General features: G+C 46.9%; 2 pseudogenes across 1 annotated transcript; both read left to right on the top strand.

Moving 5' to 3' along the window:
* The first annotated feature begins 2,529 nt into the window (after positions 1-2,529).
* LOC147425238 (uncharacterized) lies at positions 2,530-9,688 on the top strand (annotated as a pseudogene).
* A 1,928-nt stretch (positions 9,689-11,616) lies between these two features.
* LOC147425239 (disease resistance protein RUN1-like) lies at positions 11,617-15,540 on the top strand (annotated as a pseudogene). Its single transcript, XR_015186348.1, has 6 exons — positions 11,617-11,693; positions 11,784-12,816; positions 12,865-12,913; positions 12,994-13,251; positions 13,347-14,054; positions 14,344-15,540. The product of XR_015186348.1 is annotated as a disease resistance protein RUN1-like (transcript).
* The last annotated feature ends 4,320 nt before the right edge of the window (positions 15,541-19,860 follow it).

Below are 19,860 nucleotides of genomic sequence, written 5' to 3' on the forward strand. Positions count from 1 at the left end.
GATCATACCATGTAATTTTTTTCCTTCTAATATAATTCACAAGCGCCCCCCTTTATGGAAAAAAAAAGGCATCTTTTAGAAAGCCGAAAATACAGCTTCCACCATAAAAATTTAATACAGTGCACACAACCCGAGACTAGTGGCATTGGTGGAGAGAAAGGAAGGGCTGCAATTTTCGGAGTCGAACGAGTCGGACGAAGCCTAAAAGATTGAATGACCCTCTTTTCCCCAGGCCACGAGGCAGTGCTCGAAAAAAATGTTTTTTCTACTAACTTGGCAAACCTACATTTGTGAAACATGAACAAAGGTAAATCGACAAAATTTGAAGGTTTTTACACTGAATTACACTTATTTTTTAAAAATTTTGTAGGTTTTCTCACCTTCAAATATAAAATTTAGAGGTATATTTTAAAAATTGTAGGTGGGATTACACTAAACCTAGCGCTGGCACGAGGACCGAGGCCCGAAGTCTTCAAAATTGAGTTGCAGTCAATTGCCCTCATGTCAAATGTGGACGTCAAACGAGGGCAACGCAGAGCGGCGAAGGGATAGGCTCTAAAAGTTATAGATTACAGAAGGATATATATTATATAAACCATCATGTTCTGAAGTCAATGTAAAAACCTCCACATTGTGAATAAATTCGTATAAGGCTATGGTCACGCGAGGCTTAGTTCTCCGTAGATCAGCCTACAGGCCCTGACGCATGGCAGCTTTTCAAAGCTTCTCACCGGCTTAGTACGCCAACTATGCTTATTTTGGCATAGTCACAAATCTTTGCCCGTGTACTCTTGGTCAACTCTTTCTCTCTCCTCTTACCTACGCCTTGCCCTTCCTCTCTCTACCTGCTGCTACCGGCGGTGGACGCTCTGCGCTACTGTCAGTAGTTGTCGAAGCTTAGTGAGAACTAAGCCTCGCGTGACCATGCTCTAATGTGTTCATCGTGAACTGGGTTTCGGAGGCCGGAGTCCGGACAGCAGAGAATGTGAGCGCCTAATTAACGGCCCTGCATCAGCTTTATCACAAAAGCTCAGTGTCAGTCATGCGCAACTTGCAAGCATCGGGCAGTCAAATGCTGTTTTTGAGAGATTAAATGTAGGATTCACGCCCCAACGAATCGATAAAAGCCAGTTGTTTGTAGCGCACAGTCCATCCCTTCCGTTTGTAGTGTGTCTAGATGTAGTGAACACAAGAGTGAGAAGCGTCCGGCGGGCTGCAATAAAGGTGACGTGGAAGGCTATTTTTAGCTAGCCGCTCGCCGAAAAGAGTTAGCCCTCTCCCACTCCAGCCAGCCATGCCATATTTGGCTGGCCAATCAAAAGCGAGTGTGCACAACGGCTTGTCATCCCCTTGCCGGCAAAAGGCAACGTTTCGCTTCTCCATACACGCAGGACTATCTTTCGACTTCTTCACGAGCTCAACATAATCTCCTTCTTCACAAGTATTTGATTTGACAACAACCCCCCCCCCCCCCCCCCCCCCAACCCCCCAAAAAAAACCCCCCAAAACAAACACACGCCATGCTTCAAATTACACACACACACACACACACAAAAATATTATTGCTGACAGGATTTTGATCTCTCACACACACACACTCACTCACTAACATAAGAATGGCGTTTTGACACTTGAGTCGTTTTCCAGAAAAAGAAATTTCTTTTATGCATTGCTTACACAAACAGTACTGTGTACTGCTAACGATTATTGCTCAAGCTTAGCAACTCAAGCTTGATGTTTCAACCTTTGAGTATTCTTTTATGCATATCCAATAATAAAACTATTGCTAATGATTGCTCCACCTCAAGCTTAATTTAGTATAAGAGTACTCTTTTATGCATTAAAAAAAAAAAAAAAAAACTAAATAGACAGCTTCGTTACATTGTCATATGGTTTTAGAGAGGGTCTCCCACTAAGTGAAATGCTTGTATTCCTTCTTGTGGATTGTTAGGGATATTTGCAGGCCGCATATCCAATGAGTCACTACAGTGCACGCATCTCGAAGCGACCTAGGGGTGGTCAACGAATGGCTAGGGTTAACGAGGGAGGGTTAGACAGCCAAGAGAGTGTTCCTTCAAGAGAGTCTACTGGGTTGGGTGGTAACGAAACAATGTCTGAAACCCAATTGAACGAAGACCTAGGGTTTATGCAGTTGCTTCAAGAGGATGGTTGGGGGGGCTCATTGAATGAGAGTCAGTCAATTAAGAACATAGGATTGAGCCAGCCAACCATTCCTTTCCAGTCGAGTGTTGTTCCGGGTGTTTCCTTCATACGGTCAAGACCCCAACCTACATCAGTTTCCCCGTTGATTCCCCAAGGCTTCAGGCCTCCTTGCATGGGGGCTTCTGTGACCATGCCCGCATTGAATGTTAGGCCTTCTCTTCTGTCCACTGCCCCATCTATTGTTCCATTGCGTCCTCCTGTGACCTCATCTAGCGAGTCGACCAAGGGGGCTAAACGCCCTCGTGTGGCGATACCAGTGTGGGACGAGACCGCAACATCGACCTTGCTTAAACACTACGAAGATCGATGGTCTCATGTGAACAAAGGAAATTTGAGACCGAAAGAATGGGACGAAGTTACATTGCAATTAAACAATGAGGTCACTGGCACCTTTACACCACAGCAGGTCAGGAACCGCATAGACACTCTTAGAAAAAAATATATAAAAAAAAAATCAAAAACAACAACCACTGGGGGGGGAGGGTCCACATGGGAATACTTCGAGGTGGTCGACACTTTGTGGTCATCCACTCCATGATGTGTGGGGATTCCTAGAGCCTTTGATAGTGCTAGCTTGCAAAGCACTCATGCAGGAAGTCAGGGCACTCAACAGGGAGATGGCATAGATGACGGAGAGGATGAGGGGGAGGGGGAGATTGGTGGGGAGATAGGGGGCGAGGGTGAGACTATTGTAGAGGAGACTGCGAGTGTGACAGGCGCAACGGATGCGGGGGATGCAACACGAATCCCTCAGGTCGAAGATCTTCCTGGAGTTAAAGCGCAAAAAGTGAAAGAGCCCAAACGCACATCGCTAGGATCTATTGCCAAAGTGCTCGGAGAGGGGATGAAAGGGATGGCCCAAACAATGAAAAACTGCGAGAAGGAGCGGGCTGCTCAAGAGGAAAGATTGTTGAAGCTCAGGATGGACGAGGAGGCTCGACGAATGGAGATGTACATAAAATTTCAACTGGACCTCGCAAAGATTGTCACCAAATCCAAGGTACTTTACTAATCGCCATAAAATTGTGTTGAGGGAGGGAGTGAGGGAGGAAGGATATATTTAAATTGTTGGAATTAGGGTTGCAGAGAAACACACACAGCTTGGAGAAGACGAAGGAAGCTCAAGGCACACAATAGAGAGTGTGTTACTTAGTGTGCAATGGAAAGATTGTTAGCCCTAGAGTGATGGGCGTATATACAATGCACGGGGGAAAAAACCTCCTAAAGAGGGAAAAAATGCCCCGGCGGTCCTAGTGTGTTCACACACATCACTACCACATGTATATGGTAACAAATCCCCCCTGGAGTGATGCGGTGAACGAGAGCTGGCACATGAGTAAAGGGAAGTGCCATGCCCTGAGGACAGGATCAGTCCACAAAGGGGAGTAAGCCCAAAGCTTTGCGGAAAGCTTCAAGCTTCTCACGAGACAATGCCTTTGTGAAAAGATCTGCAAGGTTGTCCTGTGTTGGCACATAAGCCAAGCTGATCTCTCCTGCTGAGAGCCTCTCCCTGACATAGTGGTAATGCACCTCAATGTGCTTTGTGCGAGCATGAAAAACTGGGTTCCTCGCAACTGCCAATGCGCTCTGACTGTCAGTGTAGATAGTGTTGGAAGTGTCCTGTCCAACACCCAAGTCAGCCATAAGGCGTCTGAGCCATACACACTCAACCGTAGCTGTGAAGACTGCCCTGTACTCAGCCTCACAACTCGAAGTGGCCACAGTAGGTTGCTTCTTGCTCAACCATGATATACATGAACTGCCAAGCATGAAACAAAAACCACTTGTGGACACTCGTGTGTCAAAACAACCAGCCCAATCTGAGTCCGAAAAAGCATGTAAGTCTGGCGGCAATGATCCCCCCTTGAGATAAAACAAGCCAAGATGTAAAGTGCCACTAAGGTAGCGGAAAATCCTCTGGACAGCCTGCCAATGCTTAGACCCTGGGCTATGCATAAATCTGCTGACGTGCGAGACTGCAAACTGAATATCTGGCCTCGTGTTGCATACATAAATGAGGCAGCCAACAGCAGTTTGGTAAAGAGTGACATCAGCATGATCGCCAGCATCATGCAGACTCAACTTCAAACCTGTTTCCATGGGAGTGGCAATAGGTTTGCAACCCTCAAGTCCAAACTTACATAGCAATGTCTCTATGTAACTTTTCTGACACAAGGCAATACCACCATCACACTGTTTAAACTGTATACCCAAGTAATGATGCAACAGCCCCAAATCTTTCATCTTGAAAGTAGCATTCAAATCAGCCTTAAATTCAGAAATATGTCTCTCATTTGGTCCAGTGATCAGCAAATCATCAACATAAAGAACCACAATGAGAAATACATCATCCTCACGCTTTACATACAATGTGCTTTCTGTTGGACTGTTACGAAAGCCTCGTTTAACCAAATGAGTGTCAGCTTTCTCATACCAAGCACGAGGAGATTGCTTCAACCCATACAAAGCCTTCTTACATTTGCACACTTTGTCGTCTTGTCCTTTTATGACAAAACCGCGAGGCTGCGTTACATAAACTTCCTCAAATATGTCACCATTCAAGAAAGCAGTAACAATGTCTGATTGATGTACATCCCAACCAAAATGAGCTGCCAATGCACATAGAAAACGTACAGTAGTCATACGACAAGTGGGAGCAAAAGTCTCTTCATAATCTATGCCTTTTTGTTGTGCATAACCCTTTGCAACAAGTCGAGCCTTATGGCGATCGATCTCACCATCCGGCTTGCGTTTCAACTTGTAAACCCACTTCGTACCAATGGCCTTTTTGCCAGGAGGCAAATCACATAAAGTCCATGTGTCATTCTCTATAAGTGCATCATATTCTGATTTCATGGCAGCAATCCAATTTTCTGAATTCTGTGCTTCATCAAAAGACAGAGGCTCCTCAACATCATGTAAACTAGACACAGCCAAAGCATAACAATCTGATGCATAAGATGCATGGCGAGAGCCTGAACGAGTACGACTAGATAAAGGTGCATCCAATTTACTGTCACGCAATGTGTGCACCAGCCATTTTGGCATACCTCTAGCCTGCTCATTTTCAGCCCTTTCCTCATCAAGTACATCATGTACATCTGCATCAGTAATAGGCTGTTCTAAAACATTTTCAGAAACCCCCATAGGCTGTACATTTGCCTCATTGGAACTTACATTCGTATTTCCACCACTGAAAAGAGGCAACAAAGTGTCATAAATGTCCTGTGAGCTTACATTACTGTCTCTAGTACATGACAACAAGGGCTGAACAGAATCTTCCACAAACACTACATCCCGTGAAACTAGAATACGTTTTGTTTGCGGATGATACAACCTGTAACCTTTGCTTTCAGCACTATAACCAACAAAAATACATTTGACAGCCTTATCATCCAATTTTCTGCGCTGCACTTGTGGCACCAAAGCATATGCCAAACAGCCAAAAACACGCATGTGCTCAATAGAAGGCTTTCTATCATGCCATGCTTCATATGGAGTAATAGACTGCAAAGCTTTCGTAGGACACCTGTTAAGTACATAAGTGGCACACATGATGGCCTCAAGCCAAAAAGAATGTGGCAAAGCTTGACTTTTGACCATACATCGTGCCATTTCCGTTAGTGACCTGTTTTTCCTCTCAGCAACACCATTTTGCTGAGGTGTATAAGGCACTGTACATTGGTGTTTTATCCCACGACTAGCCAGAAATGCATTAAATTCATGAGACATATACTCCCCCCCTCGATCGGAACGGAGGGTGCCCATAGTACATTTTGAGACATTTTCAGCCATAGCCAAAAATTGTTTGAAGCACATAAAAACTTCGGACTTCTCTTTAAGCGGAAATACCCATGCATGCCTGGAGTAATCATCAATGAAAGTCACGAAGTACAGGTAATTGCCCAAGGACGGAGTTTGCATGGGCCCACAAACATGTGGCCCTAACTTGAACCATCCTTTGGAAACTTAGAACGCTGCATTTTACCCAGAATACAGCCTTCACAAACATGTTTGACAGGTGCTTCAAGAGGCGGCAAAGAAGCAACCATATCAGATTTCTGCAAACGCAGCAAACTGGCAAAATTCAGATGACCAAAACGTGCATGCCAAAGTTTTGCATCTGAAATAGCCCTTGAATCTACAACAGCATTTGCAAAATTTTGTCCACACTTGTCATACAAAGTGAGCTTATACAGCCCACGGCACAAAAGCCCAGATGCAACAATTTCATCACCAAAACTGAGATCATGAACTGTACATCTGTCATCCACAAATTTGACTACAAGTCCAAGTCTAGCAAGTGCGGATACAAACAAGAGATTCTTCTTGATCCCAGGTACATCAAGTGCATCAACAAGTGTGAAGGAATTGCCATTAGCAGCAGTGAGCACAATCTTTCCAACTCCCTGAACTGGATAAGAGGCGTTGTTGGCACAAGTGACTGAATTCCCATGAGGGACAGACTCGAGAGAGGTAAACAATTCACGATGTGAGGTAATGTGCTTTGTAGCACCACTGTCAAAATACCACACATGTGAATCTGCAGCAACTGACAAGCATGCATCATGGACAGCAGGATTGTAAGTGCACTCTGCGCTAAAAGCCCATTCTGCATCAACATCAGCATCACAATCTCCTTTCACAAAAGACTCAACAATGGCTGCATTTGTAGTGGAACCAGCATTTGCAGTGGAACCACCCTCTTTCTTCTTAGCCTCTTTGGCCTTCAACTTAGGACACGACTTGATCAAGTGATCATTGGCTTTACAATAATGGCAACGCATCTTCTTTTTGCGCTTATCACCAGAATTGCCAGACGAAGTGCTGCCAGCAGAAGCATTAGGAACAGAATTTTTGCCACTCACAGCAGAACCATAAGAAGTGGCTTCATTACTGTTACCACCCTTTCTTTGAGAAGCAATAAAAGCCTGTTCAACTGCACGCTGCCTAGTCCTGTTTTTTCTAGAAAGTGACTCTTGCAACAACAATGTGCATAATGCATCAAACTTGACAACTTCAGGATTTCCTTGGGTCATGAGTCTCCAAGTACTAGCAAAAGTCTGGTAGGAATCTGGTAAGGCATCAAGAACAGTTTGCACAAGGGAACTGTCTGAAATGACTTCACCTGCAGAAATGAGTTGCTCATTGATATCCTTGACACTAGCAAGGAAAGTGTCCATATCATCTTCCTCATGCATAATCTTCGACTCTAGCTCTTTACGCAGCAAAGCAATTTTAGCCTCATTGCGGCTTGCATAAAGACCTGCTAGAATATCCCAAGCCTGTTTTGCAGATTTTGCTGAACGGATGTGAGGAATAATGGTGCGCTTCACAGACAACGCAATCAATGCATGAGCCTGCGCATCCTTAACATCCCAACGAGCTTGTTCTGCCGAAGGCAAAACAACTCTAACAACTGCAATCCTTGCAGCAAGACCTGCAACATCCTCAACATCGCCTACATCTTCAGAACCAGGACGTACATCAATGCCCTGCACAATGTTCCAGACACCTTTTGACACAAGAACATGTTGCATCATATAAGCCCACATAGGGTAGTTGTCCCCATCCAACCTGTCCTCAGCAGCAAACATCTTGAACACATCTGTGTTGTTGTTGTCAGCCATGGTAAATGCTGCACCTGATGTGAAAACTGCCCGAAAATAGGAGAAATGGAGCGGGAACAACTTGTGCTATATAGCACAAACCGTAGAAGACTATAAGGCACCTGTTATGCAGAAAACGGCACTGATAGAAAATTTGCACAAAATGACGAAATAGCCTGTGCAGTACTGCCCGTAGTGGAAACGGAGGCCAAAATGAGCCCAAATCAAAATTCTGAGCTACGAACGCTCACCAAAGCTCACTGAAATCGGAGAAAGTGAGCGCTGGAGCAGCTGGCGACTAAGCCCGGGAGGACGTGACCTGCTCTGATACCAATTGTTGGAATTAGGGTTGCAGAGAAACACACACAGCTTGGAGAAGACGAAGGAAGCTCAAGGCACACAATAGAGAGTGTGTTACTTAGTGTGCAATGGAAAGATTGTTAGCCCTAGAGTGATGGGCGTATATACAATGCACGGGGGAAAAAACCTCCTAAAGAGGGAAAAAATGCCCCGGCGGTCCTAGTGTGTTCACACACATCACTACCACATGTATATGGTAACATAAATGGAATCAGAGTTTTGCTTGGTATTATTCTTTAATGCGTTATTTTGTTTTTTGCAAATGTAGGATGGATGATAATGATGCAGCTGAACTGCTTCTTTTGTTGTTGCTAAATTTGCACCTTGTTTCCCCTAGTGAGGAAGACCCAGGGCAGGATCGTAGGAGGCATAGAATGCAGTCTATGTATTTTTGTTTGATTGGTTGTGTAGTATGTTGCATTGCATCCATGTTTGGTTTGATAGAGGAGGGTTTGGTTGGGATGGAGCCACGAATGTGGTGGTGCTTCCCTAGGTAGGTGACATTTTGGAATGTCATCCACTCAACTATTTGGACATCAGGGCGACTTAACTGTCAAGCTATTTTTAGGATGTATTATAGGATGTCTTACGAGGCATTTCATGAGCTAAAAGAATTGATCTTGCCCCATCTCCCGTGTCCTGATGTACATGGATGGTCTAGGGTTCCCATCCAAGCTGATCAAGCACTTGGTTGCGTGCTATGAAGACTTGCACATGGCCATTCTGCAAGAACATTATGTCAATTATTTGGGATGGGAGATTCAACCATTAGAAAGTACACCAACCTTATCATTAGGGCACTCACCACTTAGGAGATGCTTGTCCGGACCCACTTAGAGACGCCTACGGGAAGGCGATTAGCAAAGATCATAGAAGATTTTCAGAACATCACGGACCTACCGAACATGTGTGGTGCAGTTGATGGCACTCACATAAAGCTTACACGTAAGCCTCAGAGCGACTTTTTTCCTGCACAGTATGTTAGCCGCCATGGATTCCACAGCATTCTTCTTCAGGGCATTGTTGACTCCAAAAAAATATTTTGGAATGTGGTTTGTAGTGCACCAGGAGGCACACACGACTCCACAGTCTTCAAGGGGTCTGCAATATATGCTCAAATGAAGCGGAACGAGGTTTTGAATACGCCTCTTCTAGAAGTGAGCGGCTTGAGAGTGAGGCCGTATATTGTGGGGGATTCAGCGTATAAGCCAACGAGTTTTCTTCTCAAAGCTTATAAATCCAAAGGTGGACAAGACCTGCCACAAAAGAATGTTTTTGATAGACATATTGCGAAGGGTAGGGTTAAGGTTGAGAATGCATTTGGTATATTAAAAAACCGATGGCGCATTCTCCGCGACCTCAATGTAAATCTTCCCTTTGCTCCCTTGGTTATTAGCGCTTGCTGCGTATTGCATAATTTTGTGCAATTGAAGGGTGAACCAGAGCCTTTGGAGCAAATCGACCCACACCCCAATGCGGAGGAGGCCTTGAGGTGACGTGCGATGACGCGTCAGCGGGCAGCAGGCCTTAGAATGCGCACAACACTATATACGGATTTCAATAGGCGAATCGCGCAAAATTGAGAGCGCAAATCTTTATGTGTGCACTGATTGGATGAATCAAACTGACTTGTTTTTTTGTGTGTTCTCCAGGAATAGTTGGATCTGACGGTACGCTTTTTTATTTTTGCATTGTTGCATGTTTCTACGTGTGTGCATACTGTATCATGTGCTTGATTCATATGCTTGTTTCATATACTTGTTTTGCGTTGTTTTATGCTTCATGATTTTCACTGTTTGTTTGTGTGTGTTGTTTGATTGACGTATGCTTGCATGGCATTTAAAAAAAGAAAAAAAGCATTATATCCTTGAAAGGCTTAGGCAACCTTCAAAGAGAATGTGTGCATGGCTTGTGGAGGGGCTGGGTTCAAATCTCAGGTGACTTTGGCGGAATGGATTCCCCCCGTAGCACGTGTCTACGAAACTACAAAAGAAAAAAAACTCAATAAATATTTTTTAGGGAGATCAAGGGCTTATTGTCTCCGTTCGGTCACTATCCATGTGCTCAAATCCTCCGGCGGTCTGACGGCCAGCCACCAATTGGGTGCCGACCGGCTATCATGTGCTCAATATCGTCGGCCGGCCGGAGTATATTCTTGGAATAAAGGAGCCGTCGTACGGCGGCCATCCGGCCTCATGTGCTAAGTCTTCAAAATTGAGTTGCAGTCAATTGCCCTCATGTCAAATGTGGATGTCAAACGAGGGCAACGCGGAGCAGCGAAGGGATAGGCTCTAAAAGTTATAGATTACAGAAGGATATATATTATATAAACCATCATGTTCTGAAGTCAATGTAAAAACCTCCACATTGTGAATAAATTCGTATAAGGCTATGGTCACGCGAGGCTTAGTTCTCCGTAGATCAGCCGACAGGCCCTGACGCATGGCAACTTTTCAAAGCTTCTCACCGGCTTAGTACGCCAACTATGCTTATTTTGGCATAGTCACAAAATTTTGCCCGTGTACTCTTGGTCAACTCTTTCTCTCTCTCTCTTACCTGCGCCTTGCCCTTCCTCTCTCTACCTGCTGCTACCGACGGTGGACGCTCTGCGCTGCTGTCAGTAGTTGTCGAAGCTTAGTGAGAACTAAGCCTCGCGTGACCATGCTCTAATGTGTTCATCGTGAACTGGGTTTTGGAGTCCGGAGTCCGGACAGCAGAGAACGTGAGCGCCTAATTAACGGCCCTGCATCAGCTTTATCACAGAAGCTCAGTGTCAGTCATGCGCAACTTGCAAGCATCGGGCAGTCAAATGCTGTTTCTGAGAGATTAAATGTAGGATTCACGCCCCAACGAATCGATAAAAGCCAGCTGTTTGTAGCGCACAGTCCATCCCTTCCGTTTGTAGTGTGTCTGAGAGCCTCTGCCTCACTTTGAGAAGCATCGTGACAACCAGTAACCAGCCGCGTCACCTCTCTTCTCCTCTTCCTCCTCCTTATCAGCTAGCTCTCTCTCTCTCTCTCTCTCTCTCTCTCTCTAACACGCACACACGCACCAACAGATGTGCTAGAGCTATCACGTGCACGCACGGGCGCGTTCAGATCTGATCTGCAACTCCCTGGTCTCAAGCTTCATGGCTGAGACCGGTAAGCTCTGCAATTCCCTGGTCATGGCAGCGGTGGCGCTGCCGTTGCGGTGGTGTGGCAGCTGAGAAGGAGGGGTAGAGGTAGCTGTAACAGGGGTAAGGAAGTGCCTCCTCTCCCTGGTGCTTGAGGGAGCTTGTCAACATTCTTGAGTTCCCTCCAGCCAACTCTTCTTGCCCGATGTTTGCCCCAGTGACCTTCGTTATATCGACTCTGCATCTTCCAAGAGCTGCTACTCTTCAGCTTTTCTCTAGCATAAACATGCCGGGCGAAACAACTCCCAGGAAATCCAGAGGTGGATGAATGCTCTGAAAGAAGCATCCAATGTCCATGGCAAGTCACTTCAGGATACTGCTCAAGGGTAAGCGATTCTGAACCTCTCTCTCTCTCTCTCTCTCTCTCTGCAGGCAATGGGCGAGTATTGTTCTGATCTATTAGTTTGATTTGACAGGTTTGAAGCACGCCTCGTAAAGCTCGTTGTTTCTGAGGTGCTTAATGTATTAAACAGAACTATTTTGTACATAGCCAAGCACCCTGTGGGAGTGGATGAAGAGCTACAGTTGGTGTTGGATCTCATGCAAATTGACAAGGCGCAGAAGGGGTTTCACAAATTGGGTATCTATGGCATGGGAGGAGTGGGGAAGACCACTTTGGCCAAATCCATTTACAATGCCATTTACAGAAAATTTGATTGTTTTTTCTTCGTAGAGGGCGTGAGGTCAGAAGCTAGAACCTATGGGCTTCGAAGTGTGCAAGAGCGTATGCTTGGTTCCCTAGCCTGCTAAAGAGCAAAGAGACAATCCCTGTTTCCAGTATTCCACTTGGGAAGCAAATTTTGAGAGAACGCCTTTCTAACTTGAAGATGTTACTAATTCTCGACGATGTTGATAACCAGGAGCAGCTTGAGGCGCTCTTACCCTTTGATAGCCTCAAGGATGGTAGCCAGATTGTGATTACAACACGAGATGAACAAATTGTCAAATGGGCACAAGCCCACCATAAGCACTTCATGGAGGGGCTCAACAAGTCAGACTCGCATCTACTATTCAACTGGCATGCTTTTCTTCGCCAAGAACCCTTTAAGGATTTCAAGGCATTGGCAGGGAAGGTGGTTTGTGCATGCGATGGCCTTCCTCTGGCTTTGGAGACTCTTGGTGCGCACCTTTATGATCAGGACATGGTTTTTTGGGAGGAAATTATAGTGAAGGTCGACCTCGAAGGCCATCGGCACACCCTCATACGCGCACAGAGGAAAGTGACGGAGATTTTGAGAATCAGCTTCGATGGGTTGGGCAGTGAAGAAGAGGAGTTAATGTTCCTTGATATAGCGTGCTTCATGCTTGGAGAGCGTGAGGATCGAGCTAAGAGACTATATGGTGCAGTGAATGGGATCATGCAGCAGTGGTCTACCTTAGACTTAAGTGCCTGGTCAAGATGGATGAAGAAAGAAACCTTATTATGCACGACCTTCTTCGGGATATGGGGCGAGAAATAGTGGTCGAACGTAGCCACAAGAACATAGGGAAACGTAGCCATTTGTGGAATGAGGTTGATGTGCGTCGTGTTCTGAAAAAGGAAAACGTAAAGTTGGCGTCGTGTTTTTCCGTGTGACATGTTAGAAGGCCTAGCTACCTGATATTGCTAACTTCTAAGTGCTGTAGGGAACAAGTTTGGTGCGTGGGGTAAAGCTTTTGACTTTCGAGGAATGGGATGTAAAGTCTTTTGCTGGCATGGCTTTTCTACGGTTTCTAGTGCTATCTGGGGATTTCAGCTTCTTTCCCAAGGAGCTCAGATGGTTTCAGTGGCACAGCTGTCCCCTTCATTTTCTTCCTGCTCAGCTTACACTCAGTAAGGTTGTTGTCTTGGACTTGAGCAAGAGTCAGATATCGAGCCTTTCTCAAGGTGGTCACAGGTTTGAGGTAATAGCAAAGCATGTGCCTTTCTCCTACCCATTTGCTAAGAGGTTTCTTGTGGGAATATTGTTGAAAATTGTTTGCAATTGGTTGCTTTGCAGAATTTGCAGGACCTGATACTCACTGATTGCGAATTAATTTATTCGCAAAGAACTTCCTCATTTCGGTGTCTCTTGAAAAAACTTAGAGAAGCTGGATCTGTCTAATTGTAAACACCTAGAGAGTGTACCAGAGTCTATTGGTAGCCTCACGAGCCTCACAATCCTCAACCTCCATGGGTGCAGGGGACTGACGGCGCTTCTGGAGTCTATCGGCAGCCTCACGAGCCTCACCCGCCTCGACCTCCATGGGTACGAGGGGCTGACGGCGCTTCCGGAGTCTATCGACAGCCTCACGAGCCTCACCCGCCTCGACCTCCGTGGGTGCGGGGGGTTGACGACGCCTCCGGAGTCTATCGGCAACCTCACGAGCCTCACACTCTTCGACCTCCGTGGGTGCGGGGGGCTGACGGCGCTTCCGGAGTCTATTGTCAGCCTCAGGAGCCTCACAATCCTCGAGCTCCATGGGTGCGAGGGGCTGACGGCGCTTCCGGAGTCTATCGGCAGCCTCACGAGCCTCACCTGCCTCGACCTCCATGGGTGCGGGGGGCTGACGGGGCTTCCGGAGTCTATCGGCAGCCTCACGAGCCTCACAATCCTCGACCTCCGTCGGTGCGAGGGGCTGACGGCGCTTCCGGAGTCTATCGGCAGCCTCACGAGCCTCACGATCCTCAGCCTCGGTCGGTGCGAGGGGCTGATGGCGCTTCCGGAGTCTATCGGCAGCCTCACGAGCCTCAAGGGCCTCAGCCTCCGTCGGTGCGGGGGGCTGACGACGCTACCGGAGTCTATCGGCAGCCTCACGAGCCTCACCCGTCTCGACCTCCTTGAGTCCTAGGGGCTGACGGCGCTTCCGGAGTCTATCGGCAGCCTCACGAGCCTCACCTGCCTCGACCTCCATGGGTGCGGGGGGCTGACGGGGCTTCCGGAGTCTATCGGCAGCCTCACGAGCCTCACAATCCTCAACCTCGATGGGTGCGGGGGGCTGACGGCGCTTCCGGAGTCTATTGGCAGCCTCGCGAGCCTCACACGCCTCGACCTCGGTTGGTGCGGGGGGCTGACGGCGCTTCCGGAGTCTTATCAACAGCCTCACGAGCCTCACCCGCCTCGACCTCCATGGGTGCGGGGGGTTGAGGGGGGTTGACGGCGCTTCCGGGGTCTTTCGGCAGCCTCACGAGCCTCACCCGCCTCGAGCTCGGTGGGTGCGGGGGGGTTAACGGCGCTTCCGGAGTCTATCGGCAGCTTCATGAGCCTCACCCGCCTCGAGCTCCGCCTTGAGCTCCGTGGGTGAGAGGGGCTGACGGCGCTTTCGGAGTCTATCGGCAGCCTCACGAGCCTCGGCCTCGATCTTGGTTGGTGCGAGGGGCTGACGGCGCTTCCGAAGTCTATCCGCCTCACGAGTGCAAAAGTTCTCAAGGGAATCTAGTGAGATTCTACCAAATAAACAAAGATGAGCCAAAATAGTAGTAAATAGTAGTAGGTCTGCTCAGCAGTGCGATCTCAAGGGAATCTAGTGAGATTCTACCAAATAAACAAAGCCAATAGGTCAGGTCGGCAGTGCAAAAGATCTCAAGGGAATCTAGTGAGATTTTACCAAATAAACAAAGTAGGTCTAGTGAGATTTTACCAAATAAACAAAGTAGGTCTGCTCAATTTTGAGTTTGGGCTTGATTAAAGGGAATCAAACGAGATGCTTTGTTTTTTTAAGAAGCGTAGGTCTGCTCAATTTTGAGTTTGGGCTTGATTAAAGGGAATCAAACGTGATGCTTTGTCTTTTTAATAAGCAAAAGTGAGAGTGCATAGGGCACGTGGTGGAGAGACAGGAGAAAGAGAGAGAGAGGGCATATATAGCCTAAGGGGTAGATTAAGTCGGCTCGCCTCTCTCTCTCTCTCTCTCTCTCGTTTGTCTGCACAGAATCTCTCTCGTTTGCAGCTTCGAGAGTACAAGCTGTTGTAAGGAGCAAGGGGTGGGGTGATGTGTGCGCAATAGGAGGCTGACAAGAGATCTCTCTCTCTCCTCCCGAGCTCAAGAGAGACGGGCTGGCCTCAGGCAAAGCCAGACGGGGCTGAGTGCAGGGCAAAGAATTGGCGGCAAGAAGGAGCAGAAGTGTTTGTCCGCTCAGTAAGGAGCACAGCTGCATAGGGAGATGGAGGTGGAGATACAGAGGGGCCTACCTTTACACTCACCGACTGGCTTGTAAGGCTCCATGATCAAAAGATTGTTGGGGAATGTCATCCTTGAGTTTTTAGAGAGTTCTACCCACCTGACAAGCATCAAAGACGGAGACAACGCTTGTAGTGTCTTCTCTGTGATGCAAGCAGAGCAGAGAGTGCGTGCAAAGGCTCTCACAAGATTAAAGGGTATCTTACGAGATGCTCTAAAAGCTTTGAGGAAGTGCGTGCAGAGAGAGAGAGAGAGAGAGAGAGAGAGAGAGAGAGAGAGAGATGTGTCCTGCGTCAACATGAGTGCGCAAAGAGGGAGATATGTTTTGGCTCTGCAATGCATGAGGGCCAGTCGAGAAAGGAAGGCATCTGATTTCATTCCGTAGGATGCTTTGAATCATCTGATGCTCTCTCTCTCTCTCTACACTTGAGTTGTGGAGACGTCAGTAAAGGTGCTCCTCTCTGTGTCTGTTGATCACAACAGCTTGATTGACTCAGTACACTCTGCATAGAGTAGGGATCGGAGTGAAAAGGGGCAGAGGCGTCACTGCCAATGAGAAGTGTGACATTGTGACGGGCTGTGGTAGGAGGAGCAAGAAAAGGAGAAGGGAAGAGAGAGAGAGAGAATCATATTATCTGAGAGCTAGGGGACGCGCAGGGTAGAGGCAAAGAGGGGAAGCAAGCTAAGGCAGGAGGGAGGGGAGGCGATTGTGACAAGGGAGCCGGTTTCTTTTTCAGATTGAAGAATCTAAGAGATACTCGTTGTGTCGAGAGAGAAAAAGGTGAACCTTTTGCTTTTGCTTCATTTGTAGGGAATCAAAAGAGATACTCTTTGTGTCCAGAGAGAAAAAAAAAGGTGAATACTTTTTGCCCTGCCCAAAGCGCCAAGGCCATAGTGATGTGTTCCCTTTTTGTTAGTGGAAAGTCTCATTTGTTTTAAAAAATACTCCTTTGCAACTCTCTCTCTCTCTCTCTCCTCCTCCTCCTGCCCCCCCCCCCCCCTCCCTCTTCATTCTGGTTCGTTAAGCTTCCCTTGGTTTGATTTTGGAGCCAATCATTACGGGAGCAGAAAACATGGCTTGGTCTCTTGCTTGAATTTCCCAACGCTCGCTCTAACTTCAAGGTCAGCATGTGCTAAAATCACCAGTAAATAGCTTATCGAAGAGACATGGAAATTGCTGAAACAGGCAAGGTAGGATTTTCAAAGGGCGAGAGAAAGCGAGTGACAAGACCCTGTGTGTGATTTTTTTTCACTATAAAAAAAAGTCTGTGTGTGTGTGTGTGTGAGAGAGAGAGAAAGAGAGAGAGAGATAGAGAGGGAGAGAGTGTCAAGACCTTGTGTGTGCGTATGAGAGAGGGGGAGGAGAAACCGAAGGAGAGACCCGGAGCAAGTATTAAGTGTCGATTCTAGAGAGAGCTTATGTTTGCGACAAGTTGAGCTACACTAGAGCACAATCCTTTTATCACAAGATAGATATTGTTCTTTTTGTAAATCACAATCTTTACCTTTGGTTTCAAAAATACCCATATGTGGTCACGATCTTTTTCGAGGTGCTTATTAAGCGGTATCTGGGCAGATACCTACCGTGGCTTTGAGGGCAAAAGGGCGCGAGGTAGCACGTGGAGGAAAGAGATGAAGAAAGAGGGAAATATCTTTTCTTTTATAGAGAGAGAGAGAGAGAGAGAGAGAGAGAGAGCAGCTCTAGTACGCCCGCAAGCAAGATGAGAGGAGGAGGAGGATGATCCGCGTTTGATCTCTCTCCCCCTTGGTGCAGACATCAGGATGCCAACTCGTGACATAGGCTGCGGCAGGTTCTAGATGGGTAACCCCGAATGCATCCTGAAGCTTCTGTGGTTGTTGTCCACCCTTCGCAAGCTCTTTGGCCCTCGTATTTCGGGCTGCTGAGCCACAAAGCCATGATAGGCGGCATCAAGGACGAAAACCCAGAGGCCTTCCCCTCACTGGCCCGCGAGGGTGGCATGCCTATATATGCCTACAAGAACTTCCCTCCATGGACGACAAGGCATTCAACGACCATTATGCTGCAGTGTGTGTATTGTGGGTGATGTATTGGAGACGCAAGCCTACATAGACCATGATAGGGTAGTGAGAAGGGAGCTAGGCCTACTGTTCATGCTCTCTCTCTCTCTCTCTCTCTCTCTCTCTCTCTCAAATTTCGTGCTGCTGAACGCTCGGGGTAGATCGAGAGGGTGCTATGGCTACTAGCAAGGCAGAACCTGTCTCTAAATCTATATCCTTCCTTTCTGCTGTGGGTCAGAAGGTTCGAGAAAAGTAGGCAGCAAGACAACAGTGCCGACAATAGGCAACAACAGACGAAAGAGAGGCTCCAGTTGTGGGGTAGATAGGAGCATAAGAGCATGAATTGTTGGAATGTGTAGCAATGTCTCTACAGTGTTGGAAGGACTAGTCGCAAGAACGCGGAGCATTGGGTGGGTGGGTGGGGGGCGGCCGGGGGGCGGGGGGGAGAGAGTGTGTGCATCGCCTCCGAGTGAGTGCTAACTTTTAAAAATTAAGGAGCCAAAGGAATCTTAGCAGAAAATTAATTAATGGATCCAGCATAGACCCAGTATTTTTGGTTTCAAAAATACCCAAAATATCCTTGTATTTATTTTGGTAGGATTGTTCAAGATTTTAATCCTTTTTGACAATTGAGATCTGTTTTTGAGTGCTTAGCATGTAATTTGCCACAAATTACCTCGCAAAACAATTGGTTATGTCTAAAAATAAGAAGCGATTCATGTCCAAAGCTTGGAAGAGGCAACGTTTCTCTCACCTTACTACCTGCGGCCTAATTACTCCCTCATCATTTCAGTACCCTCCTCGCGAGAGAGAGAGAGAGAGAGAGAGAGAGAGAGAGAGACGCCTGTGGAGCTTGCAATTGGTTGATATGTCTCCTTGCACGTGTTGCTTCTAATTGTTACTCGTTGCCATTACACTCCCTCTCCCTTGCAATTCTGTGTGGGCTCGCTTGCAGTCACTTTTGCCTGCCATGTGGTCTAAATGATTCTAAAGGCATGCTGCAAAGTTGTGCTCTTGCAACCACCACTATAGGCTATGATATGCTCGCCATCACTACCACCGCAGCTCGCCATCACTACTAGAGCATTGTTGAAGTGCCAATTTGTGTTGCAGTTCGAGCATGCTGCAATTGTCATCACTACTAGGAGTTGTTGGAGAACTCCTCTGATGTCGGCTACCATAGTGTGTTGTCATGGAGCTATCCCTCATGTATGCCAGTAGCAACCATAGCATGTTGCACCCACCACGACATGTTGTGTCATGTCAGTCATGAGCGAAAATTGCTCCCTCCTTTGACACTTGGGCAAGCAACGTCGTGTGTGTGTGTGTCTCTTTGAGAGAGAGCGAGAGAGAGAGAGAGATAGATTGAATTATTGTCCTCGGAGGTCAAATATGACCTATGGGACCAAACACACATTACAACGGTTGCGTTTTTGTGACAAATCGCATTGATACATATCACTTAAGGACTGAGGGTTCATTGGGAAGATGAAAAGGGGGGAAGACAAAAACCTAGTGGGGGTCATTTGTGGGGGGGAGTTGGTTTGGGTTGGGTTTTCGAAACTCCTGGATGATAGCTTTACCACCTTTGTAGACAGCCCATTTACCTTGTATGTGGGCTTCATGTACCTTCTTGTGTGTGTGTGTGTGTGTGAGAGAGAGAGAGAGAGAGAGAGAGAGAGAGAGAGAGAGATGCAGCTGTAGTTGTCTCGCTATCATTGCAGCCTCCACTTCACATAGTACATGCACACCCACCTTAGAACTCATAGCACTTGGAACTTGGAACTATAGCTTTGGTGATCTCCATTGGCAGGCCGAGCAACCCCAAAGGATTTCTTCTTGCCCATGTGCAAGTTGATCATGTCCACTGTTCTTCTCGAGGGACTTTGATACCCCTATTGACAACTCGACGATTTGGGGCAATTTGTTGTAGGGCTATCCACATGCTACAATGGCAGATGCATCACCTCACTTCCACGAACGTCCACAACCCATGAACATCCACAAATCACGTTTCAAGGTGAATTGTTTCGGGTTTCAGAATGTTTCAGGTCGTTTAGGTCTGAAACATTTTGCGGTTACATTGGCTTGAAAAAAACGTAGGTTAAAAACTTTCAAGGATGTTGCTTCATTTTCACCTTCCAGGAAAAACTACTCTCGAGCGTCTAAAAAATCAGTTAGTTTTTTTTAGAACACTCAATTTTGTATGGATACATTTTTTTGTTGATGTGTGTGTGTGTGTGTGTGTGTGTGTGCGTGTTTGAGAGAGAGAGAGAGAGAGAGAGAGAGAGAGAGAGAGAGAGAGGATATGTTATA

The sequence above is a fragment of the Adiantum capillus-veneris genome, chromosome 25 (genome assembly GCF_014529385.1).
Source record: "Adiantum capillus-veneris isolate H3 chromosome 25, ASM1452938v2, whole genome shotgun sequence".
Lineage (NCBI taxonomy): Eukaryota > Viridiplantae > Streptophyta > Polypodiopsida > Polypodiales > Pteridaceae > Adiantum > Adiantum capillus-veneris.